Consider the following 27142-nt stretch of genomic DNA (forward strand, 5'->3'; position numbering starts at 1 on the left):
TTTCTATTAGGGAGAAGACAGAGTTTGCAAAGGTAGAACCACATGCTTTTTCACTTTTAAGAAGGCTACTGTGAAGCAAAAAAACCCAACAGGAAACCACTTGGAAGTTTATTCATAAGATTATATCATGAATTGTGAATAAAAGAATGTCAGAGCTGGAAAAGACATCATAGGTCATCCAGTCAAAAAATTCTCATTTATAGACTAGCAAACTAAGGCATGAAAAAGGGAAGTGATGTCACTTAGGTGGCAGACTCCTAGGACAAAATCTTCCCAGTGTAGATTAAAAATAAATAATGAGCCATTTCCTATTTGGGAGATTGCTATTCTCTGAATATGAATCAGAAACCCTTCAGTTTGGAATAACAGCATTATAATTTGGTATCTCAATGACCTGAAAGACACTAAAATCATTCAGAAGAAAATTTAATATACATGCACTATCAGTGCATGGGCAGTACTGGTAATTGATATGGTATATCTAAGTTTAATCACAGTAACACTCTAAAAGCAAGTTACACTGATGGTTATAAGGAATGCACATCATTTGGGGCCCCTGAAGCTCCAATCAGGCCCAGCAGTTTTCAAATAAAGAGACCTTGAATCAATCCTCTCAGGCTCAGTTTTAGCAAGTCTTACATTTTTGAAGAGACTTCACTCTGTTCCTTGACACAAATTTCGCACCTAAAATATGTTAAAATTCATAGCCTCTTTGAAATCTGACCAGGATTAAAGGGACCTGGTATAACACATTCTATACAACTTGCTTCTACAGAAAGAGCTGATGCTAAAGAAAAGCCAGGATTTCTTAGATCTTTAGAAATGCTTAGAAAGCGAAGTTACAATGTATATTTTAATGGGTGAGGCCTATTTATTGTGCATTGGAATAAAGAAAGCATGGAAAGAAAATCAAATGCTGTAATTAAGCTGGTTTTGCTGTTGATTTTATGAGGCTTTAGTGGAAAGGTCCAGCAGAGTTTGAGTCCCTTAAACATGAAGAGATGTGGCTAAAGTGCCAAGCAGTAGTTCTGAGGGAACTTTTGATGAACAATGAATCTAATTTCTCCTTTGCTATTACATGGGGTGTATATATCATTGAGCACAAATATTTCCTCATGTACAATGTTTCCCATGCAAGGCATTTTCCACGTTGCAATGTTTCAACACTGTCTGAGAAAGTACCCATCACCACGGAGCATTACTGAATACCAGGTAGAGACAATTATATATTTATACTGTATTCTTAAAGTTACAAAAGAAGTGGTGATTTTACAACAGAGAAAATAATTATAAGAAATTCAGATTTTATTATAGGTGGTAAAAACAGAAATATTCCAATTCTAGCTGATTATGGACTTATTGAAGCCAAGTGATAAGAAGTTTGGTTCAAGAATATGAGATTGTAGGGGCACCTGGGTGGCTCAATTGGTTAAGTTGGTTAATTTCAGCTCAGGTCATGATCTCATGGTTCGTTCAGTTTGAGTCCAGGGCAGAGCCTGCTTGCCATTCTCTCTTTCTCCCTCTCTCTGCCCCTCCCCTGCTTGTGTGCACACTCTCGCTCAAAAGCAAACAAACACACAAACAAACTTAGAAAAAAGAATACTAGATTGTAAAAAAAAAAAAACAACAAAAAAAAAACAAAAGAACATAATCATGCACAGGAAAGAAAAAAGAATATAAATGCAATTATCTCAAAAGAAATTTTGAGAAAAACAAAAGTGTGTAGAGCAGACTTTAAATAATTTTAATATGCTTCAGATTTAGAGATTTTTATCTTTCTATTATTTTGCCATATTATGTGAAATTGTTAACTTAGAAAAGATGTCCATTATTTTAACTCCTTGAAAGAAACAAGATACAAATATTGTTTTATTGCTATGATTACATTGATTACTATTTCTATTGTTGTGACAGCCTGTCATATTTAATAGCAGCTTTCATTTTCCTAAACCTGCTGCATCATTCATAATGGCTTTGTGATGTTTCTTTACTGTGGGTTAAAAGGTCTTTCATTTATTGTGGCATTTCTTCCTTAAGGGACTGTCATTTTTTAATATATGAAACAAACAGAAAAGCTGGTGTACATGAATACGTATTCAATTAAAATATGATATTATGTGATAATAATGCCTTATCAGTTTCCTCCTTAGGGTCAGTCATGTCAATAGAGATTGCATGAAACATTATAGCTCTGTTTTCACAATTGAATAATGAAGCTGAATTTATTTGTTATAATTCCCTTATCTCTTAATCTACAAGAAATTAAGTTCAGGAACCTTCTGGGATTTGATATGAAGTAATTTTAGTCTGGTTTGCTCTACTGCTTAAGTTGCTGGCCCTCGCTGTCTTTATTTTTTTTTTTAATACGTAATTGTAGCAAAGAAAAAAGAGAGACACCAACCAAGAAACACACTCTTAACTGTACTGAACAAACTGATGGCTATCAGAGGGGAGGTGGGTGGGGCGACAGGTGAAATAGGTGATGGGGATTAAGGAGTGCACTTGTGATGAACACTGGGTGTTGTATGGAAGTGTTGAATCACTGTATTGGACACCTGAAACTAATATTACACTGTATGTAAACTATAGTGGATTTAAAATAAAACAAACAAAACAACAACAACAAAATAAATAAGCAATTGTGGAACTTATTAATTATATTGTAGTTAAAGAATGAACAACATCAAACACCTGTAGCAGGATAAATATAAATGTCCATCAGTATTTTGTTTTTACGTGCATTCAACAGACTCTTTGTCAATATAAATTAGATTTTTATTTGATGAAAGTATTCCTTTAGCCACTACAAATTTGAAATATAAGATGTGTCACTTCACACATGCTTTTCTAAATCTCAAACAAGTGAGTTTCCAATTTGTTAGTGATCTGGAGTCGGTGAGTTAAAGAGACACCTGGATAGGACACTAGCATTATATTATCTCTAATATAGAGTTACCAGATAATCAGGTGTCCTGTATTTTTATTTGCTAACTCTGGCAACACTACTCAAATATAATTCCAAACACTTCTGAGTATCACACTAACAAAAGACACTATTAACTACTGGTATAAGGTAAATTAACATAAGTTACTGGCTGCAGGAGTTAATTTATCCGTCCTTCAGTAGTTCAGTGGTTGTCAAGGTTGCTTAGGGAGTACTGCAAATTATGACTGGGGAAAGACATTATTTAGCGAGTGAGGGTCCTCATGTGAACCAAAGGCATCTCAATAACTGGTATACCCACCGCACAAAGGAGCATTTCCCTCAAAATGCTAGTAACACCACTGAGAAACGTTGTCTGAGAGTAAAGCATCCTTAAAATAATGGTTGCTAGTAACCACAGCGTAAAAAAAGCAGAAGTTGACATGGCCCGAATTTTGACATCTGGTCTGATCAATTAATGGAGGATTCTGATTGCCCAGATTATCTGAAAGTAATGTGGTCTATAGAGTAACCAGTTTTCAATGAGTTATAGTAAAATATATTTAACACTTAAACCAAATGAAACAAAATTTTATTTTGATATTGCAGTGATCTCTTTGAAATAACTTTACATTGGACATTCAATATCATGAAGAATTTGTGTAAAAAGTTGACTATGACTTTAAACTCTATGCCTTAATTTCCTTATACGTAAAGTGAAAATAACAATTGACCCTACCTCATGGGGTTGCTTGTAAGGGTTAAAGTAAATAATCATAAATATAAGACAATATCCTTAAATGGTCCTAATTTCTTTTTTAAAAAAGAAATCTCTTTGGGTGAGAAACTGAGGTAGGCTGATTAAATTTTCTAATGCAGAACTACTGCCCTCCACCACTCACATACACAAAAACCGAACAGACAAAAATCTCTTCTTTGAAGATCATGCATCAGTAATTTAATTTTGTCTGAAAAATTTAATAAAGGAAATATCCCTATAATAATGAATTTTTTTCACATGTGGCTACTTCAAATCGTCGCCATCTTGTTTTGTTTTTGCAGATACACATTTTGACCTATGTGTAGAAAGAGAACACCTAGACGCAGTTAAATACAGTTTAGAATTGTAAACTGGAAATATATGCGCCCATGTGTATTAAATAAATTGTAAATAAAATATATGCATAATACTCCCCACGTATAATGCTCAACATTTTTATTGTTAGAGGTGTATACTCAGAGAATTTTGGAGAATGCTTGTTTAAACAATAAAACAGTGAGAAAAATGCTGAAGTATTTATGAAGGAAAACATTTACTTCATGAGCTTGAACAATTAGGGCAAGGCCTTGATTTCACCTGGCCTCAGGCAGTCATCCCAGAAGCCATGTTGTTCCTTATACAGTGGTTCTCAACCTTGTGTATACATTAGAAAATAGGTAGTCAAGGTCCAAGCAAACACACAGAACACACAGAAAACAGAAAAGCCACGTCTCCAACTGCTAAAAAGAGCTCTTTGTCAACTATAATGTGATGCAAGGATGATCTACACTGATACAAAAAGAAATCACAAAAAGTCCTAAATATGTAGCATATAGTGTATATTGTGCATGTGTGGTATGAGTATTATTTGAAGTCAAGTGTCAAAATAAGCTGAACTTAAACATCAGATCCTACAGTGATACATTTTATGCTGTTAGTATATAAAATGAATATTATGTCAAAATAATTTTATTCCTTTTGTATTTTGTGTTTTATAATAATATAAAAGGTAACAAAGTATATCTGAATAAATATATAACATAAACAAATTAGTATTCACATAGTAGAGAGTTTTGGCTCAAACATGTCTACTGAAAATGACTAAAATTTTGGAGAGTTGAGAATTGAGTATGTATGCATCAGAGTAGAGATCCTTTCTTCAGCCTTAAGTATCCAGTATTCAGTTCTTTAACAGGCATATGGTAGCTACTACATGACTTCATGGTTTAGGTTAATGATGGTACCTCTGAGCTACAGTGTGAATGAGCAAAGTTCAACGATAACATAGTCTGTTAAACCAAAGGCTATCTCAAGGGCTATTTTTCTTCAGGAATTCTCACTTCAGAACGTTCAAAGAGTCTCTACTCGTTCTCTATTTATACATATGCCTGCCTATCCATCCGTATGTCTATCTACCTGCTGTTTGTCTACCTGTCCATTCCACTCATCCTGCGTCAGAAAGTGTGTTTCCTTCCAGTCCTAGTGTATCTCATGTTTTCTCTCCTGTGTGCCTCTCTTCTATTTCTGTTCCAAAAATTTATAGAGTACACATTCTCTCTTCTACCAAGAGAAGTACAAACAAAACAAAACAAAACTATAAGCTCATTGTTTGTTGAACATATGCTTCCTAATTTTTTGTGATGGTGGTTGAAGCCTCAGACTCTAAGAGTTATATGACCATTGAAGGAAGACCAGAAACAGTAAGAAGCCATTAAAAAAAAAAAGGCATTTAAAGAATACATTTTTTTTTTTACTCCAAAGAAATCTTTAATTCTCTTTACTTAATAACATGCAGGAAAAACTAAGCTGCTGTGCCTAGTTTGGTGGAGAAAAGATACCTGTCTCATCGTGGTGTTGTAGGTGGGCCAGCTGGGACCCCAACATTGTCTGCTTTAACTTGATCAGAAGTTGCACAGAGTAGGGTTTCAATAAAGGCAAATGGAATAAGTGGATTGAAAAAATGATTAGATGAAAAGTAATAAATTGCTCCTTCAGCAAATATCTTGCGAGGATCTAAAGGAGTACTGAGCCTGTTCAACTGCTTCCTAGGCCAACAGCCTAGATGAGACCTAATTATCATCAATTAGGCCTAACATGTGAAAGGGAACTATTACATTCATAAATAACTCATTCATACACTTATTCATTTGTTCAGTAAATATTTTGAAGCACCTATTTTTTTTTGTTTGTTTTTTGCTTGGCACTACAACATACATTTCTAGTACAAAAAGAGGAAATCGATTTTTTTTTTATTTTATTTTTTTTTAATTTTTTTTTTTCAACGTTTTTTATTTATTTTTGGGACAGAGAGAGACAGAGCATGAACGGGGGAGGGGCAGAGAGAGAGGGAGACACAGAATCGGAAACAGGCTCCAGGCTCCGAGCCATCAGCCCAGAGCCCGACGCGGGGCTCGAACTCACGGACCGCGAGATCGTGACCTGGCTGATGTCGGACGCTTAACCGACTGTGCCACCCAGGCGCCCCAGGAAATCGATTTTTGATAGGACACTGTTATTTTCAGGAAATGATTCTAACTAAGCTAAGCCAAAGTTACAATTACAAAATCTTTTCATTTCCTAAATTATTATAAATGGAAATATGCCTACAACTAAATTCACGTTTTCCTCTTTAGCTAGCTACACAGCTAATCTCCATGAAGATTCTGCAGCACCAAATACAATTAAAGATCATGCAACCATTACTGTTTGTTTTTGGCTTTTTTTTTAATCCTTCAGGTCACTGCAATATGAATTTTATAGATTTATCATCCTGTTGTTTTTCAATAGGTCACAATAAAAGTATTGAAGCAAAAAGGGTAGTTTCATGGCTGGATTTTTATGAGTTATTTCTGCAATGCTTTTAAAAAGAAATTTGTAGCTTTCCTTGAGTTATTTTTAAACTTTTAGGATATGCATGATACAATTATGGTGGTTGTATTTTTTAAAGCTAGCATTAACAAAGAGAATTAAGATATTCTGAAGCTGATTAAAAAAGACATTTATTAAAGTATTTTTAAATTTATATTTAAAGTAGACATTCTCTGACTCTTTAAAAACAAATGTTTTAAATGTCTGAGTTTCCTTATCTGTAAAATGATGAACTTGGACTAGCACTTAGCCGAATTTCCTTTAAGTTCTAAAAATCTGTTTACATAATTTTTATCCCATTTGTTACATTGAATTATATTTTCCCCAAATACGGATTATGTCCAGTGGTCTTACCTATGTTTGTATGTGGTGGGAATTGGAATCTTAATTATTAAAAAACTGTCCTGACTAAATTTGCAATATGCCAACACATTCATCAGTTTTTTGAAAATGCCTAGGCTTGAGACCAGAATTTTGATTCTACCATTCACCAGATGATTCATCTAGGGTAAATTATATAGCTTCTCTGATAATTTCTTCATCTGAAAAATGGAGCTAATAATAAACATATCACTTGTACTGGTTTACTGCACATCATGGGAAGTGCCTGTTAGCGGCTAAAAGTAAGCGTTCAATAGTGAGAGAGAAATATTATCTTCTTTAATTCCCTAAACTTGACCTACCATGGCATGTCTCTATGCCTCCGTGACATTTCCTCTTGAAAAGCCCTTCTGGCCTCTGGTTACTGTCAAAACATGCCCGACATACCCAGGGAGAACTCATATTCTTTCCTCTGTGCCCCCATTTAGTCTTAGCTACTAGAACAGAGGTAGAACACTATCATAGATACATTATTTATTTGTTTACAATTTTGCAATACCAAATGCAAATGCCTTTATGGCCCTTTGGGTATAATAAATAGGTATGTCAAATTGATGACCAAAAATAACTGATGACAAAGGCACTGGGTCAAATGAAAGTTCTGGCTAAGGGCAACAAATTCAGATGTTTTAAACAACACTGTAGAAATCAAATCAAAAACATACCTCTTAGCTGAGTTCAGCCTGTGGGCTGCCATCAGGTGACTTCTGGCTTACATGTCTGTCTTTTCTACTAGGATGTGATCCCTGAAGAACAGGGACAAGTCATGCATGTTTTATTCTCCTCTGTATGTCCAGTCCCAGAGCTTGCACATAGTGGGGGCTCGATGTAATGTTTATTGAGTTGAATTAAAACCACCTTTATATGAATAGTTCAAAGGCAGTTTGACTTTATTTGGATAAATAACAGACTGAGTTTTCTTGATATCAGAGATTTTAAAACCATGTATACTCTAATAATATAAATATCCTCAAAACTGTGTATAATTATTAAAGTTCAATGAGATTTGTGACTTTCCACGAAGTGCTTATGAAGAAGCACTTAGGAATGAGGGACAAGTAAAATTCTAATTAAAAAAATTTAAATTCTAGAGTTCTTTTATCTAAGAAGTGGTGAAGGGGTGACCTGTACTTGAAAAGCATGTCTTCCTGATGGAGTCACCACACAGGGCCATGGTCAGCGGACTGGTACCCAGCTTTTCTTTCTGGGGTCAGACTTCATATGTTCTTTAAACAACACCCAACAGCAACAACAACAAAACCCTATATGTTCTTTTATAAAAATGCTTTTTACCTCGGGTGCCAAGGTGTCAGTTAAGGAGCTGCTAAGCAGCATTTATCCATGCGTATGAGAGCTAGATCTATTTAGCTTTGCAGCCAGAGTGTGCTATGTATTTAATATTTATAAACTGTGGGTATATCTGTCACATTATTAAAGGGAAGTTTGTACACTTGATAAAGAGGTCATGAGGCAGGCTGCCTCTGCCTCTTTGTAATTTTCTAAGGCTGCCTTCAGTCGGGATTAGTCATTGGTTGCTAGCATGTACCTTGCTGTCAGGTGTATCACACTGTTGTCTCTCATGTACAAAGCATGAAAGAGAATGTTTATGGATTTAGTTTCACTTCCAGATATGGGTGATAACATCATTGGCCGTCTTATCTACCAAAAAATGTGCTAAAACATAATACCAAACATGTCTCATTAAAGGCTAAGTGATTGAAATTCCTTTCAAAGACCTGTTAGCTTTTTAAGGTCAGAACGGTACTGATTTGGAGAGAAGGCAAACCAAGAAACAGACTCTTCACCACAGAGAACAAACTAATGGCTACCAGAGTGAGGTGTAGGTGTGGGTGTGGGTGGGGGGTGATATAGGTGATGGTGATTAAGGAGTGCACTTGTTGTGATGAGCACTGGGTATTGTATGGAAGCACCGAGTCACTGTATTGTATATTTGAAACTAATATTACACGGTATGTTAACTAAGCGGAATTTAAATAAAACCATAAAAGAAAGAATGGTATTCATTTGACATGTATGTGGTACGGATTAGATAACAAGATAATTTGGTTTAATAGTTATCATTTCGAGAATTTGGTCTTGAAAATAATCAAGGAACACAGTAAGTCTTGAAAATAATTGAGAATAGCCAATAGAGAACAAAACTAATCAAGACTCCAATGACTTTACATCAATTCTGATACCGTAAGTGTATGACTGAAGTAGTACCATAAAGGTGTGGTGGTGGCAAAGACATGTCCACTTTTCCAGGTAGCCAATTTGCACTCAAGGTAAACATGTGGGATTTCCTTCCATGTCCCTCCCTGCGTGGTGTAGACACTTAGGTGGACACATCCTTGAGTCCTTTCAATTCAGATCATGTTATTCCTCATTAAAAAAAATCACATTCTCCCTACTGATGAATTCAAACCCAAGGAATAAGTATGGTTTCGGAGGTAGGTGGGCCAGGTTGCACTGCTTCCAGTCCAGGCCTTGCCTCCTTTCCTATTCCATCATGGGCTCAAGATGCTGCTGTACCAGACTCGAAAGGAATTCAGTCTCTTGGCCCTGACCTTGTCAGTCCTATCAAGACACGTGTGGTTCTCAAATATAGACATTCTGATGGGAGTTTGTGAATTAAATAACAAATGATTTAGTTTGTTTGGTGTATAGAACAGACCAAGATCAAGACGCAAATTGAGAAATTCCATAGTCAACTAATGCAACTTACAGTAGCCAAGGAATCCCGCAGTGTTGTCATGGAAACGGACCAAATGATTTGAAATGAAGACGGTTTTGTCATATTCTTAGGAAGTAAATATCTTTTGAATTTGAGAAAGTGTTGGTACAGAAAATACTTTATGTAACTAAGTGGGCTATTCAGAAGCTGAGAGATCATTTTTTTTTTTTGTACTTTGTTTTCTAATGTTTACTTTAGAGAGTGAAAAATGTAAATGCTTTCAGTCAGGAAGCTTTTATTTAGTTTTGGAAATTGAACAGGAAATGCATCTATCTTGCAATCTTTTTGCGCATTATTGGATGTTGGGCAAAATATATAACTATTCTCTGGTAATTTTGTATCAGTAATTTGAAAATGAGATATCAATTCTTCCTTAAATTTGGTCAATCTCTCTTTAAAAGAAAATTAATTGTCACCATTTTGCTAGATTGATCTATTTCTTCTGAAGCATAAAATTTATGCTAATGATGACCAACAAATATAAAATATGGTAATGGAATTAATTGCACAGCAGTGTACCTATTTATTAACATAGTGTCAATATCTTAAAGTTACTACAAAAACAAAAATGCTTTACCTTAAACTTTTCAAATTTAAACTATACTTTTAAATATAAGGGATTCATACTATCATTAGCTTGTTGAGCAAAGACTTACTTTGAATCTAGTTTTCCATGTTCAAAAACAGCTACAGTTACTTTAAATGCATACTGATCACTAATGGACTGAAACTACCATATTACAGAAATATTTGCCACATATTTCCCATTCATATTTTCTCAGAAGTGCTAAGGGTTTTTGAACTGTTAAATCTTTGCATACCTCTATGACATCCCTGCCCATTTCTGTACTAACCTAGGTGTTAAGCATGACTGTCATAAATGTTATACTTTCTTTTTAAAAAAATTTTTTTTACATTTATTTATTTTTGAGAGACAGACTGAGACAAAGTGATAGTGGGGGAGAGGGCAGAGAGGGAGACACAGGCTCGGAAGCAGACTCCAGGCTCCAAGCTGTCAGCACAGAGCCTGACACGGGGCTTGAACCCATAAACCTCAAGATCATGACCTGAGCTGAAGTCAGACGCTCAACTGACTGAGCCACCCAGGTGCCCCAAAATGTTATACTTTCTGTTAAACTGAAAGTATGGTGTTGTTTGATGTTTATCTTATATTTGCAACCTGAATTTTACCACCTAAATGTAATGTTCACATGTTGATTACCACATTATTATTATTTTTTTTTTTTTGAGAGAGAGAGATAGAGAGAGCAAGCAAGCAGGGGAGAGGGTCAGGGAGAGAGAATCTCAAGCAGGCTCTAGGCTCAGTGTGGAGCCCGATGTGGGGCTTGATCCCTTTACCCTGGGATGACGACCTGAGCCGAAATCAAGAGTCAGCCACTCAACCGCTGAGCAACCCAGGCACTCCAAGATATTTTTTGTTAAAAAAATGGTTTCAAAAATTCTTGACTTTTTACTCCAAACACATAAGAATTTTCATTGTTACTTAAATGTGTGGCTCACTCCTTCCAACACAAAGTAAGAATGCCCTATCTTGGCCTGACCCATTCTAAATGCCCTGATTAAATGCCATCTCTTTTAAGAGGCTTTCCGTTTTCTCACAGCTGGAATAATCCGCCCTCATCTGTGCTCCCTCAGGAGGCAGTAAAGCTGCCATGGAAAGCACACAGGTGCTGAAGTCAGAGGGGCTCTGTTTCAAGACATTGCTGTGCCCCAGCCTGCTGGATGACTGTATTCAAGTCACTTCAACTCCCTGAGCCTCAATTCCCATTTCAGTAACATGTAGAAAACAGTCTGTTATGAGGACAATTATACAAGACAGTGTTTTAAAAAATATCTGATACAAAGCAGTCACTCACATAAGGCCTCTTCCAACCTTTCTTGGCCCTTTTCCCTCTCTCACTTACATTTTTCCTTGCTGTATAATTGTTTCTGTTCATGACACAGCTTACAATAAGTTCTTTGAAGAGTTTCTCATTTTTGTATTTTTATTTCTGACAGAACTGGGCATGGTATGCTGCATAAGGGTCAGTTGTGAAGGTAAACACAGGAAGTATAAAGCACATCCACATCTCCCTGACTCATGACAATGTTACTGATGGTTTTGAGAGCAGCTTCTGAGGGTGGAATGACAAAATCCATGTAATTGGTTTAGTGGGTTAGTCAAAAATAGAGTCCTTAAAAGTGTTATGGCATGCAAAGCCATACTCTCTAGCTCATATGCTCTTTATTCTCAGACAGACAGATGGGGACACTTAATGACATAAACAGCCAGACAAGGGGCCTCCATACATACCCTCCACTTCATTTCTTTCAGTATTCTATATGTGTCCTCTCATTTATGCATTTAAGGGACAAAGAGAGAGAAGATTTCAAGGGCAGAGCAATCTTGACTGCTTGAGCCCAAGAGAAATGTGCAGCACAGAACTAAGGATGATGTTCTCTGAGGGAGAGACTGACTCACCATTCATTTTCTGTGGGCCTAATTCTCCTAGATCTGAGCCAGCAAATTCAACTGTGGCCTGAAGCAAACTAATAACAGTGTGTTGGGATCTATCTCTAAATATGATCATAAGTGTGAAATGGGCTTGAAGAGAGTCAGGCCTTATTCAGTTTTATGTATCTTTTAATTTTTATTGAGGCCATTCCCATTTTTAAGCTTGGTGCCTTTAGGAACCATATTAACTTCCAGGTCTGATCTGAGGTAACACTCATTGCTGGTAATAAGGGAGAAAAATAGAAACAGGCTCAAAGAAGTCTGATTTTATTACTCTTAAGCCACATGAACTGGGCCTGTCCAGATTGCCTAAAATAATACCTCCACCGACAATCTCCCAGCCCCTTGCTGTGCCACCATTTTCACTACTGCTGACCATTAGGTCATCCATGGCAGCCATTAGACTGAGTTCAAAATGAGGGTCGAGGTACATCCTATTCTGTGAGAATTGCTGAAGGAGATTCATGGATTTTATAAAGAGAGAAAGTGAGAAAAAGGGAGCTAGCAGGTGTTGTTCACTGTTGAAAATGCCCCGATCAATGTATTTTTCAGAGCTAATTCCAAAGCAGTTTCAGCCTCTTGTATTATCAGATTACTGGTTCACTTAGCATACATGTTTTTTTTTATTACGTTTTCAATATTGGCTTGGATGTAAGTTTGGGTAGTTTGCTAAGATATTCTCGTGGTGGTGCATGATTATAGCTTCTTGGATATAGCGACAGTGTGAGGGGAATGGCAGCTTCTGACATGATATATCTGGAAAGGAAAACATTTGGAAGCAGTTTGAGTGCATTTTATTTCTGCATGGACTCTTTGGGCACCCAGCCACTTTCAAAAGCATTATTTAACAAATTATGGCACCACAAAAAGTATTTTATGCTCTGGATGTTAGTTTTCAAAAGAGGAACCAATAAATGTCTGGAGTAGAGAGAAGTACTATCTAAGAGACGTACTGGAGTGAGTTAAAATTAAAAGGACATTTATATTTGTGAGTGAAAAATAAAACTTACTGCTTTCAAAGTATTACATTCAATTTTATTGCTACTTAAATAGACTCATTTTGTGTACATGTTGTGTTAATAGAGAAAAAGATGTTTGTTTATTGATACTTTTAAGGAGCTGAATTATTATATGGTGATGAGTTTATCACCACATTTTATAGTTTCAGAGTTTAGGGAACAATGATGCACTTTTGTTTATATCTGATTTCTAAAAAAAATCCAAACAAAATGGCTCTCTCATTTACCCTTTAAATACTGGCACATGTGCTCTTAAATGGAGCAGGCCGTTGTTATTGTCTGAGCCATAGGTAAATATTGTGTCATATGAATCACCCTTTAGCATCAGTAAGGTTGGGCCAGTGGAGAAGTGGGGTGATGAAACTACTCCTTGGAAGAATGCTGCTCACCCATGTGAGGTAATTTTAGTGTGCTGGCAGAGGTAATTTCCTAAATGGCACCCTGGTGCCCTAGAAGACTTAATTCACTTCAGCTGAATGAACAGTTGGATCAAGCTCAATCATGGAGAGTTACCCCATTCATACTCAAAGGCATATAGATCTCAAATTGAATATTCTTTAATTGGGTGCATATAACTTTAGGGTAACCTGGGTGCAGGTTTGGGGAAATATAAATGAATGCAGCCTAATTAGAAAGCTCTATTTAAACTTGCTTTTCAAATCACATTTTCGCAGTACTAGATGGCAGTGACCTAAGAAGATGGAGTACTTCCAAGAAAGGAAAAAGTAAGTGACAATATCACTGCTTAACTGTAATCACAAACTCTTAGTTTGGAAAGAGTCCCAGAAAGTTCGTATTTAAGTACAGATGTAGGTATAATCTAGCAAACTGTATTTATAGAAAAGAAGTGCTTGCAAAGATAAATAATAGTGGAATAGGCTTGTCAAGAAATAAACAATGAAAAGGAGATAGATTTTTGGGTAAATGACATATATAGATCAAAGAAAATTGTTGCATAAAGATAAAGTTGCATGTTTGTGTGTGTATGTGTGAGTGTGTTTATAAAGTACTGATTCACCAAACTTTAAGCACAATCTCATACAATGAACAAATGTGAGACTTTCAAATATTCAGTCTTAAAGAGACAAAAAAGTATAGTTTCCTCAGATTTTTTTAATTTATAAAATGTATATCATGAAAAAACCATAAGAATAATCACTAGGTGAAGATACCCCATCTGAAAGAACTTTTACAACCTAATCAGCCTCTTATATCATATGCTGGATGTCCCACAAATGGAACAACGTTGGTTTATTCTTAATGTTGGAGTAAAGTTCTACATCCCTAGTCATGCTCTGACCTCATGGTGGCCAAGATTGACAGTGGCCTGTAAATATCTCTTTCCTCCTTTTTCGTACTTTCAGATTCCTTGATTTTTAGCTGGCACATAGCTGGCCAGAATAAAGACCATATTTTTTCCAGCTTTCTTATGCATCCAGATGAGGTTATTTGATTAAGTTGTATGTGATCAAGTAAGTGTATGTGTCCCAGAAGGAGGAAATAGACCATGTTTACCCTTTCCTCTTTCTGAAATCATGGGACGTAAGCATCCATCCTAGGCAGTGTGCTAAAGACAGCCCACTCAAGGATGACGCCTGCGTCGTTGAAAATCATGAAGCCCTCCTATTAGCCATAGATTGCTCTGAATGTTGCTTACGTATGAAAGAAATAATTTTTATTCTTTTAACCCACTGTTATTTGGAATTTTCTGTTACTCCCAACAGAATCTAATCTTAAACTGATTTTTGATTTGCCTCCTTTAACATGCCTGGTTCCTGAATTAACTGTACCAATATCCTATGATTGCTTTATCTCTTTGAATTTGAAACAGCCTTAATAATTATCATTTTGGCTATTCTAGACTATTCTTCATTTTGGCTATTCTAGACTATTCTTGTACATCTCCACCATTAGATAATTTCTATGAGGCCAATATCCTATGATCTTGTTCACTGTATCCTTAACACTTAAAAACTGATAAATGACCAGATGAATCTTATCATATATTTTCTACCATTTTTAGATATAAACCTTTTACTTTTGACAAGAATTAATTCTGATTAATAAATGCAAGCACCCCACAAGTCATTTCTAATCTAGTTTTAATGCCATAGTTTTGTACATGAATGAGTTTTTATTTTTACCTTTCAACCATAAAATAAAGTGTATACATAAAATAAAGACGGTATGCTTTGAATTTAGAAAAACAAGTAGTCTGCCTCAATTGAATTCTTCTTCCACTTAACTTCTGTAACTTTGGGATCAACCTGAGGACAGAAAATATTGCTGACCCCAAAAGAACCCAAGCTTGTCAAGATTTATATGTCAGGGTATACTTAAGCCATTCTGACAGAAGACTTCCCCAAACTTTGTGCCTCCACCTGAATGTCAGCTGGTCAGGCTGGTTGGTGAGTGGAATGGAGGGAGTGTTTGAAGGGTACAACTCTCTAGTGGGTGAGATCAATACACTGTTTGTCTCCCACTGATACTACGAACATCATAGGTAGATGTAGCTGCTCCGTGATTACTCAAGGGAAACATTTACTGAATAACTTTTGTGGAATGTGTAAACTTCTTGAAGTTTTATAGAAATCTAATACATTTTTTGACAATTTTATGATGTGTATTTATAATTTATCTAGAGGATACAAAACAATTTTTTTACAGAAGTATAATTAACATACATTATTAGTTTCAGGTATGCAACATAGAAATCTAATACATTTTGATGGAACTCATTTGTCATTGACACCTTCTATATAGGATGGGTATTTTCTCTTGGAAAAAAAAGATTTCACAGAAAATCTCTTTTGAGATAGCCTTCCTATTCAAACTTCCCCATTCCTCAGGATAGCAAGGATCTAAGGATCATAATTCCTATAATTCTTTCCCCAACATACACACACACACACACACACACACACACACCCTGTATCCCTTCACTTAGTGAATGGACTTGACCATTCAGCTAATTGCTAAGTTGGAAACTTGAGGATCATTTAGACCTCTCTCACATTTGTCATCCTAAGGTGCAGTGTTCTATGGATTCCATGTAGAAAATATTGTTGTGAGTCATCTCCTTCTTGCATCTTTACCACAACTGTAAAACTTCTTTAAGTCCACCATTACTTTTACTCAGGACCATTGGAGCCATTTGTTAATTGACTTCCCTATCTTCAGGTTAGCGTCCCTCCAATTGCCCTTACATCAGCTGGCAGGAAGGCATTACCAAGATGCAAATGTGTTTATGTGATTTCCCTGCTTAAACCTTTTAAAAGCTCCCCAATGTTCATAGCAGCACTCTCAACAATAGCCAAATTATGGAAAGAGCCTAAATGTCCATCAACTGATGAATGGATAAAGAAATTGTGGTTTATATACACAATGGAATACTACGTGGCAATGAGAAAAAATGAAATATGGCCTTTTGTAGCAACGTGGATGGAACTGGAGAGTGTGATGCTAAGTGAAATAAGCCATACAGAGAAAGACAGATACCATATGGTTTCACTCTTATGTGGATCCTGAGAAACTTAACAGGAACCCATGGGGGAGGGGAAGGAAAAAAAAAAAAAAGAGAGAGGTTAGAGTGGGAGAGAGCCAAAGCATAAGAGACTGTTAAAAACTGAGAACAAACTGAGGGTTGATGGGGGGTGGGAGGGAGGGGCGGGTGGGTGATGGGTATTGAGGAGGGCACCTTTTGGGATGAGCACTGGGTGTTGTATGGAAACCAATTTGTCAATAAACTTCATATAAAAAAAAATAAAAAATAAATAAATAAAAAATTTATTTACTAAAACAAGTGATGTTATGTTAAAAAAAAAAAAAAAGCTCCCCACAGATTTAAGAATAATGCTTATAATTTAAATTACACTGTAATGCACAAAGATATTCTTATTAAAATTTAAACAATTCAGAACAGTGAAAATTCCCTTTTATCATTCATTTAATCCCTGCCTTTTACTGCTATCATTTTGATGTGTGCACTCTCAGATGTTTTTGTATGCTATGTATGTTTATAAAAGTAGATATGTAAATATGCTTCTTTATGTTTAAACTTGATTACATGTCTTGGAGACCCTCCTTGATATTGATCTACCTCCTTTTTAATTGCATCATAATATTCACTAGGACAAATAAGCAATAATTTATCTAACCATCTCCTTCTTGGTGAGTATTTGGGTTATTGTGTGTATATCTAGAATAGTTACATCATTGTAGGGTTTATGAGTTGAACAATATGTTAATTTTAAAATATGATAAATACTTTCAAATAGTCCACAAGGAGTCTGTCAATTGTGTCAATTTATACTCCTACCAATAGTGAATGACAAGTATGTTCTTATTTTCTCATCCCCTCCCTAGCAGTGGTATTATCAATCTTTTGCTAATTAGGTAAAAACTATTGAAACTTTTGGTATTAATTTGCATATCTTGGGTAATAGTGAGATTAAATACGTTTTCTTATTTTTACTAATCATATTTGTTTTTATGCAAATTGGCTACTCATATTTTTGCTCCATTTTATATAATGGAGTCTTTTAAAAGTGATTTGTAGGAACTCATCATCTAATTTCCATACTAATCATTTGCTTAATAAATATTGCAGTTTTTCTCTTTATCCATTGTTTTTCAACTTGTCAATCTCTCTGGCCACATTTCCCAAAATTGCTTTAATCTAATAACCCTTTGCTTCCAGAGTAAGGAAATGCTTGTAGGCTTATAAACCTATTAACCTGTTTCACATTTCTGTAGCTTCTTCCTACATGTTCTTTCTGCTAATAATATATCCTTTCCTCACCCTTCTAACCAAATTAATTCTTACTTGTTCTTCAAGACTCTGCTTAAGTGTTAATTCCTCTAAGAAAGTTTCTTTTATTCTCATTCTTCTTTAGATGGATCTAATGTGCTTAGCCTGAACCTCATGCACTCGTCCATTACCTATTATTGCACTCAAGTATCAATCCTCCACATCTCTTGTCACTTCTACTAGACTTATATACTCTTTGGGAGTACAGATGGAACATTATTTGTATTAGAATCCTATTAACTGCTCAATATATGTTTGTTGATTGAATGACTCTATAAATTCAGCCTTTAGGATAAATTATTAAAACCATTCCTCTATTTGATAATGCAATTTGGATTTCTCTGAGAGAAACCTACAGTTCTTCTCAAAGCAATTAAATACTTTCTTCTAAGTTGTTTAAATAAAAGAGGGTGAAAAGTTATTTGGTGCACATTATATGATAGGTTGATAAATAATATAATATTAAAATATCATGGCTATCATTTAGGCAAAGTATCCTAGAATTGGGAAGAGCCTGAACATTGTGGACATTCTTTTACTGTTCTATTTGCATCTCTGTAACTATGCTCTGTGTCAGTCTGTTTCATCATTGGGCTTTCCGAACTCATATAAAATCAATACAAAATTTGCCTTCGTGCAACTTCCATCTGTTGGTTTTCACAGTTGTATGTAACAACACTTACCATATCTGGAGAATCCTATTATTGCCACTTACATTTTCTTACTACATTTTTACTGTAGGATAAACATACCTTGATCTATTAGACACTTATTTTAAGTCACATCACCTTAGTTACCCTACTGTTGGAAAAAATATACTTGGTCAATATTGCCTTTAAAATACATTATCTGGAACTGATCACAGTACACCATATATAGACTATTAAAGGAATCCTTCAGTCATTCAAAATGGTCCCTTTCCCAATGATATCAATGGAACCAAAAATGTAGTTAGCTTTTTGGAAATAGCCATGTCACACTGTAATCTATTATTGAACTTGTGGCCAACAAAAAATTCACTGGCATTTTTCAGTTGACCAGCATTAAAGCTTTACTCTACCTAATATAATATGAAAGCACACTGTTTTATATTTATTCTTTTAAGCTCTTGCTTGTTTTGGCCCTTGTCAGGTATCATGAATTCCTTGTATGTGAGTAAGAAGAATATTATTACCCTTTCTACCCTTTACATATTTTCAAAATTTCTTTATTTCTTTTTTAGTGTTTATTTATTTAATTTTGAGAGAGAGAAAGAGAGAGAAAAGATGGCAGAGAGAGAAGCAAAGATGGCAACCAGGCTCCACACCGTCAGCACAGAGCCCAATGTGGGGCTCAAACACACAAACCTTGAGATCATGACCTGAGACGAAATCAAGAGTTGGATGCTCAACTGACTGAGCTACTTAGGTGCCCTAGCCCAACAATTTCTCTTTTTTTTTAATGTTTATGTATTTTTGAGAGAGAAAGGGAGAGGGAGGGAGGGAGGGAGGGAGGCAGAGGGAGGGAGAGAGAGAGAAAGAGAGAGAGAGAACAAGCAGAGGATAGGCAGAGAGAGAGGGTGACACAGAATCCAAAGCTGACTTCAGGCTCTGAGCTGTCAGCACAGAGTCTGATGCAGGGCCCAAACCCATGACCATGACCATGACCTGAGCTAAAGTCAGATGCTTAACTGATTGAGCTGCCCAGGTGTCCCCAACAATTTCTAAACTACGTCACTGGGAGGCAGAGTTATTCAAAATAGACAAAGTTGTTATTAAAAGGCCGTGAGTTTGGAATTATTCTTTACTAAGAAATTTGGCTGTTATTTTGTCTTTTACTTAATTCAGCAGTGTCCTACATCTAGGGGTGCAATATAATCTATATGCATTTTGTTATGAAGGTGTGGGCAGAAAGCAGAAGATTTCATCTAACATAATTAAGGGGCATAAGCTTTAGAGTCAGACAGACATGGATCACAGCTTGACTTTGACACCTACAAGCTGTATGATACTGCACAAGTTACTTACCATCCTTGAATTAACCTCTTTATTTGAGAAATGGAGAAAATAAAAATTAGCTTTGTAGTGTTTGTGAGGATTTGTTAAACTATATATGAGAAATGTGCAACATGGTATCTGGCACATAGCAGGCAATCAACAGGCAAATGAGAAATTGTATCAGATTAAGTTGGTCACTCATGAGCCAGCTATGTAACAACACAAAGGAATCCTAAATTAATTTTTTAAAAAAGTTTTATACATTCATTCTGCCCTTGGATTTAAAATCTGGGAACCAGAAGGCCAAGAACTATGTGGTGTATAATTTACTATGATTCTGTTACCTAGCTAAGGTCTTATATTACCGTGAGTGCCTTATAACTCAACAAGTATGTTAAAATATCACATAAAACACAAAACAGGAAAAAAGGAGCAACTAAGGGATTAGTGTTTAAAATCACATAAGCATTAATCAGAACCATATAGATTTTTTGGTCCAAGAAAGCTTCTACTTTAGATAAACTGCCAAGATTAAAAGGATAGTTTGCATATATGGATAAAATGCTGACTAAAGGAAAAAAAGTAAAACTGGATTAAAATAACCTTATGGTTTTATGAACAGAAAGTGGCAGCAGAGGTATACTGAAATGCTGCTAATGTGCTACACATTGCAGTGTTGGTCTTGAGTCCAGAGCTCTTTTATAAGCAAGTTTCATTGACCTTCTACATTTCACATTGACCTTGATGCTTATAAACACTGCAGGGCTTGGCAATTAGTCTTTGGTGAACTGAGAATTCACTTCTTTGTAGGTTCTTATTGTTCGATCTCAATTAAAAGCTATTTAATGGCAAGTTCATGGGGAGTCCAAGTAACAGAAAAATTAGGGTCTAATGTATGTTGTGTAGTGTGAAATAGAGAAAAGAGTTTCAAGTTGCAAGGCAGACTTTCTTTTGTCTTAGGGAAATAAGATTTATGACTTACATGTAATTTTTGTCCTTTGAAGGTTACATCATAATGAAATAATAAGAAAAAATGGCATTTGAGATGATAATGCAGTAGCCAGGTCACTGAGAGAGTGACTTCTCTAAAAGTACAAGAATTTAACTCACAACTCAGCTTTAGAATCTATCAATTAGCACTTACGTTTTGGAGAAATTACCTGACATAAGCGATTGTTTCAAAAGACGATATTTTAACTCTACAACTTTTTAAAAAAGGAGTGTTTTCCTCTTGAATCTTCTTTGTGTCAACCCCTATAATCCCATTTCTACCATTTTACCTCTGGCCCTTACTACCCTTAATTGTGACTATTGCAATAGGCTGCTAATTGGTCCCTCTGCTTCTACTCTTTCCCTATTCGGGTTTATTAAGTTCTTGGGCTACCCTGGCAGCAGTATTTTGTAACTATTGAGACTGCTGCCCCGGATGACAACTCCCTACTGTGATACATGTGACGTGTTTCTATGTGACAACAGAATCTGACCTGGGCTCTGCCTACCATGTGCAATTCCATTCATCTGGGACTCTACCCCTGAATTTGGGCTTTGAGTTTCAAACTGCTTTTCCCTGACTCTCTATGTGAACTATTTCAGTCTGACCTTTCTCGGTTCTTAACAGAATCTGAAGATGACTTCTTTGTTGCCACATTCTGGCTTCTGGACTCTACAGTTGCTTGTGGAAGGATATTATTTCCTTGCACTCTGGCCAGAATTTAACCTCTAGCTTATTCTAGCCATTTTGTACACCACCCCTTCAGGAAGACTTGTCATCTTTCTATTCTTCAAGACTTTCTAACATTCAAAAAAACCTTTCTAGTATTAAAAACTTTCTATTTCATTTTCAGTAGGGTTAAAGTAGTATGGTTTAGTATTTAAGGCTTTCCATAATATGATTTAACATATCTTTTGGATTTATACCCTAATACCTCATCATGTAAACCTAATGCTTAAGGCAGACTGAGATGCTCCCTATCTCCGAAATACAGAAATGCTCTTCTTGTCTTTGTGCCTTTGCTCATACTGCTCCCCTGACCTAGGATCCCTGGCATATGATCTTTTTGCTTGTTTGAATCCCAGGCACCTTTATCCTCCCAATTCATGGCCTTTTTCCTCCATAATATTCTCCTGACCACTCACTTCTATGACTCCTTCACATTTGTATTTGTATCACAATTTTATTTCATTTTCATGTATTTTTTTATTCTACTTACACGGACTTCAACCATAAAATTGCTGTTGGCAGCTGGGTAACATGTTAGTAGTGCAACCCAGTAATCGTGCCAGTGGATACTTCACACTAAAAGAGTTTCTTTCATATAGAATTAAACAGGGTTTGATTCAACAAAAGCCATGGTGACTTACATAATGCCCCTCTGGTTCTGCATCCTTGTACAGAGAAAAGCCGTCAGAGGGTAATGGTTGATCACAGCAAGCATTTGCTCAACATGCAACAGGAAAGAAGGAACTCTGTTATTTTATATAAGTGGGTATATTTTTACACGCATATTGGAAAGTACCAGTAGCTACAGAAATAATGTTTATAAGTTCAGTGTTTTCAATATATGCTGATGCAAGAATAAGAATTCTTTCCAATTAAGACAGAAGTCTTGTTCTAATCTTTTGTCATGAGAAGTATTTTTATCAATGTATATAACATTTACTATGTTCTTAATATTCACAAATACATTCTTAATAATATAAATATATATTCAGTTAATCTTCCTAACAATCCAATGAAAAAAGAACTACTACATCTTTTTATTTTATTTTGGCAGAGAAATAAACTTGCTCAAAGTCACCTAAATAAGTGACAGAACAGGAAATATAAGCAACCTGATGAGAGAGATAAGTGTATGTAAAATAATAAGGGTAACACAGCATTTTAGATGCCAAGTTAGATATTTGAGGAGGGCACAGTAGGGGAAAAAGGAAGTCATGATTCTATAGGAAGTAGGGAAGCCTTGATTTGAACCTAAAAAGGAAAAGTGATACTAAGAAAGAAGAGAGGAACATTCCAGGCAGAAGGAGCTGCTCTAGGGAGTATGGTGCTCTCTGAGTGCTTTAAGTGATTGAATGGAGCTGGAACATGTACAGCAATTATCAAAATGATCTGAGAGAGGAAGCAAGTGCCAGATCAATAGAGGACTTGAATACTCTGCTAAAAAACTTGAATTTTCTATATGAAACTGTGAGTAAACTTGAAAACTTTTAAGCAGGGGAGAATTTTATCTGTTTTGCATTTTATAAAGATCACTCCTGCAGCTCTGGGTAGAATGAGTTGGAGAATGGCAAAAATGGAGGCAAGAGATAAAAGTTATGTGATTCTCCCTTTTTTAAAAAAAAATTAATGTTTATTTATTTTTGAGAGAGAGAGAGACAGAGTGTGAGCAGGGGAGGGGCAGAGAGAGAGAGAGAGGGAGACACAGAATCTGAAGCATGCTCTAGGCTCCGAGCTGTCAGCACAGAGCCCGATGTGGGGCTCGAACCCACAGACCGGACTGTGAGATCATGACCTGAGCTGAAGTTGGATGCTTACTGACTGAGCCACCCAGGCGTCCCATGTTAATTCAGAAAAGAAATGATGAAAGAACTTAATAAAGTTAGTAATGAAGATGAACTGAGGGAGATAGATTTAAGAAGCAAGAGAACGTGGGTCTGGATTAGATGTGAAGAGTAACAGAAAGGGGCAATCTATGATGCATCCTGGATTTATGATGGAGAAGCAAGAAAGATCATGACTTCTATTTTGGACATATTCTGAGTGGTGTATTTGATATCCAGATGGAGAAGAGCACCCAGCCATTGCATATTTGGAGCTCCAGGGAGTGGTGCTGGCTATGACTGAATTTGGTAATGCATGAATGGTCAGGATGAGCACAGTAAAAAGAAGGTTGGGGGTCAAATATTGGTCTCCACAAACCTTAAAGGCAGAGAAAGAGGAGGACATGATAAAGCCAGAGAATAGCTAGTCAGAGGAGTAGGAGGAGAGCTGGGAGAGAAAGGGAATTGAGTAGGACAAGACAGGCTTTCTAGGAGGGAATAGGCAAAATGGCTAGTGTTATAAAGATATAATGAGATGCCCAACACTAATAAAATGGTTGTTAAATATTATTTTCAAAATATCAAAAGACTTAAAATAGGTAAGTAATATTATATTTCAAAAACATTAAAATAAGTTCAAGTTTAATCCTGACTGACTCCAATGTGGCTGTTTCTTACAGATGATACAAAGAATAGCATGAGCTGGATGGTTTGCACTAAGGGAAGTTTATTCTCACATAGTTCTGGAGGCTAGAAGCCTGAAATCAGGGTGCTGGTCCCATTGATTCCTACTAAGAGCTCTAAGGGAGAATTTGTTCCATGTTTCTATCTGCTGGAGACCATTGTCAATCTTTACTGTTCCTTGGCTGGTAAAATACATCACTCCACTCTCTATTTCTGTTTTCACATGGCTGTCTTCTCCCTATGTGTCTCTGTGTTTTCCCATGGCATACTCCTCCCTGTATGTCTTCTCTCCTCTTCTTATAAGGACACCAGTCATATTAGATTAAAGGCCTACCTTACTCCATTATGATCTCATCTTAACTAATTACATCTATCACCATTCTACTTCCAAATAAGGTCACATACTGAAGTACAGTCAGAGAGGACATGAACATGTCTTTTTGGGGGACACAATTCAATCCATAACAGTGGTTATCACTATACTGGACACTGCCACACATTATCATATGAAATATTCATACCACTCTGTAAAGAATGTATTATTAGCCCCATTTAATGGACAACATTGCTAGATTTCTTCTATCGTATGCTGCATGAATAATGTCCTTGGAAGTTGTGTAATAGAGCAGGACTGAATTTATTTTTAGCACATATGCCGTTTTTACCAAGTTTTTTTTCTTTATGAAATAATTTTTAGAATTGCAATGATGAATGTATTTTTTAAATTTAAATTCCAGTTCATTAACAGATAGTGTAGTATTGGTTTCGGGAGTAGAATTTAGTGGTGATGAATGTATTTTTAATAACTTACATATGAAGAAAGTAAACTCAGAAAGGCTTGTCAACCTACTCAAGGTCATACAATTAGATCTTTCTGCCTTTATTCCCAATGCTGTTTCCATAACACTATAATATTAAGTGTGCCAGATGTGATGTCATCTTCAGAATAAAAAATGAACCCAATTGAAGATAGCAGACATCTGCTTTTGCTTGCCTGCAATCCATTTTCTTTGGGTCTTAGAAGAACACACTGTCTTTCCTTAAAAACAACCTTTGCTTTCTCTAATTTCATGTGGTTTCTATTCTGTAGTGGTGAAGTTTCAAGCCACCCCTCCATTCCAGTTGAGCTCCAGAGATAAGCCTATAGCATGTCAGATCGATGACGCTCATTCCAGGATGTTGTTACAAAGAACAGGGAATAAAGGCAACTATTCATTGGAATTGAAGTAGGTAGGGGATTAACATCAAAATACAGTGGGCTGTCACATGGCGACAGTTCACCCTGAGAGTGAAGCCATTATAGAATAAAGCATAGCCAGTAGATTGAAAGCAACTTTTGTTTTTAATTCTAGATCCAGCCATACCTGCAGCTAAAAGATCCTAGATTTCTAGTTACAAGAGTCAACATAACCTCTTTGGATTAAGACAATATGACTTGTCTTTTATTCTGTTTATCATGTCTACTAATGAACAGAAGTTCTTAGTTTTAAGGCAACCAAATATATAAATAAATCTTTTCCTCTACGGGTTAAAAAAAAGACAATATGACTTGGATTTCTGTGACTTCTTACAAAAGCTGCCTTGATTTTACAAATAAATTTGAATAATCAACATATAAAACTGACTTCAAGTCATCATTGTCCAATATAATCCTAACTTTAGTAATAACTAAGTATGTGACTTTTAGCAGATTCATTCTTTATAGTTTCAGGTTTCTCATTGAAATCGAGGAGGTTTGGCTAGATAGAGTAAGCACTGAAACTGTCTTCTGATAGGATTGATAAATTCTATAAAGGCTCTTCCTATCTTTATGATGTCTTCCAGGGGCAAGACCTTGAAAATTCTTAAATCTTAATAAACATGTGTGAATGTATATTTGTATTCATAATGTGTAAATTCTGATATTTTACTATATTAATATCTAATACATTCAAGTTACATTCTGATATTTAGTTACCATCAGAGCTTACTTAGTATGATTTTAAGAAGTTAGAATTATTTAGAAAGCAGAATTTAAAAACTTTCTTTCAGAATTTATAAATCATACACATAGTTATTCCATTACACATATTCCTCTCTCTTTAAAAGATGTAATTAGAGATAATAATCACCTGTAAGAATAAGATTGTTAATATTGCTACAAATGCACAATTACTTGATTTTTTTTTCCGTAAGCTAATTTTCCTTGGATATTTATAATGGACTTTATAAATCATGGCATCTGATTAATGTAGGGGACTTCAAGGAGCTGTTCCTGACTGCTCAGATTCCTTTTGATATTTATTCAATTGATTTCTTCAGGCCCTTGTGAAACAAAATTTTCTTTTTTAAAAAAATGAATTTTAGCAGGAGACTCCTTAGGCTCTCTTCTGGTCTTTATTACTCTCTGTAAACCACTTCTGTCTTGGTATATGGATTGGATATCACTGATATCACCTCTATGCTGATGGGAGTCCTCTATCCTCCTTTTTCTACTCTCTTTCCTGACATTGGGAATGATATTTTTTCTGCCTTGAAGGTCTGTATATGCCAGACATTTACCTGGACCATGCCTAAGCTTTCATTCTTGTATGACCTCTGATTATGCAGCAATTGGTCTTAAAGGGTGTAACAGCTGCTGACAGCTTTTTCAGGTTTGACATTAGCTTCAGAGATCTTTGCACATTTAATAGTAATTCTATGTATTGATCAAATTCAACAAAATGTTACTATTTTCTTCTTTTTTTTTCTTTTACACGATCCATTATGTATGAATTATTTTCTTTTTGGGAAAAGAAAAAGTTGGATAGCAATTTTTGTCATGACTTATATATCATGGGTTTTAACACTTAATATGACTTGCAGTTTTTATCTATTGAATCTTTCTTTAAATGCCAACCATGCACCATGCAGCAATGTACTGGGCCTGGAGGTACTGAGAACAATCTGA

General features: G+C 35.7%; 1 protein-coding gene across 2 annotated transcripts in view; it reads right to left on the reverse strand.

Moving 5' to 3' along the window:
• The window catches only part of EPHA6 (EPH receptor A6), an 884276-nt gene that overhangs the window by 153921 nt on the left and 703213 nt on the right, over nt 1-27142 (reverse strand). The gene's annotated exons all lie outside the window — the stretch shown is intronic.

This window comes from Lynx rufus, unplaced genomic scaffold (genome assembly GCF_022079265.1).
Source record: "Lynx rufus isolate CCGP_SWC_20201006 ecotype Redwood Valley unplaced genomic scaffold, mLynRuf1.p SCAF_5, whole genome shotgun sequence".
In the NCBI taxonomy this organism is placed as follows: domain Eukaryota; kingdom Metazoa; phylum Chordata; class Mammalia; order Carnivora; family Felidae; genus Lynx; species Lynx rufus.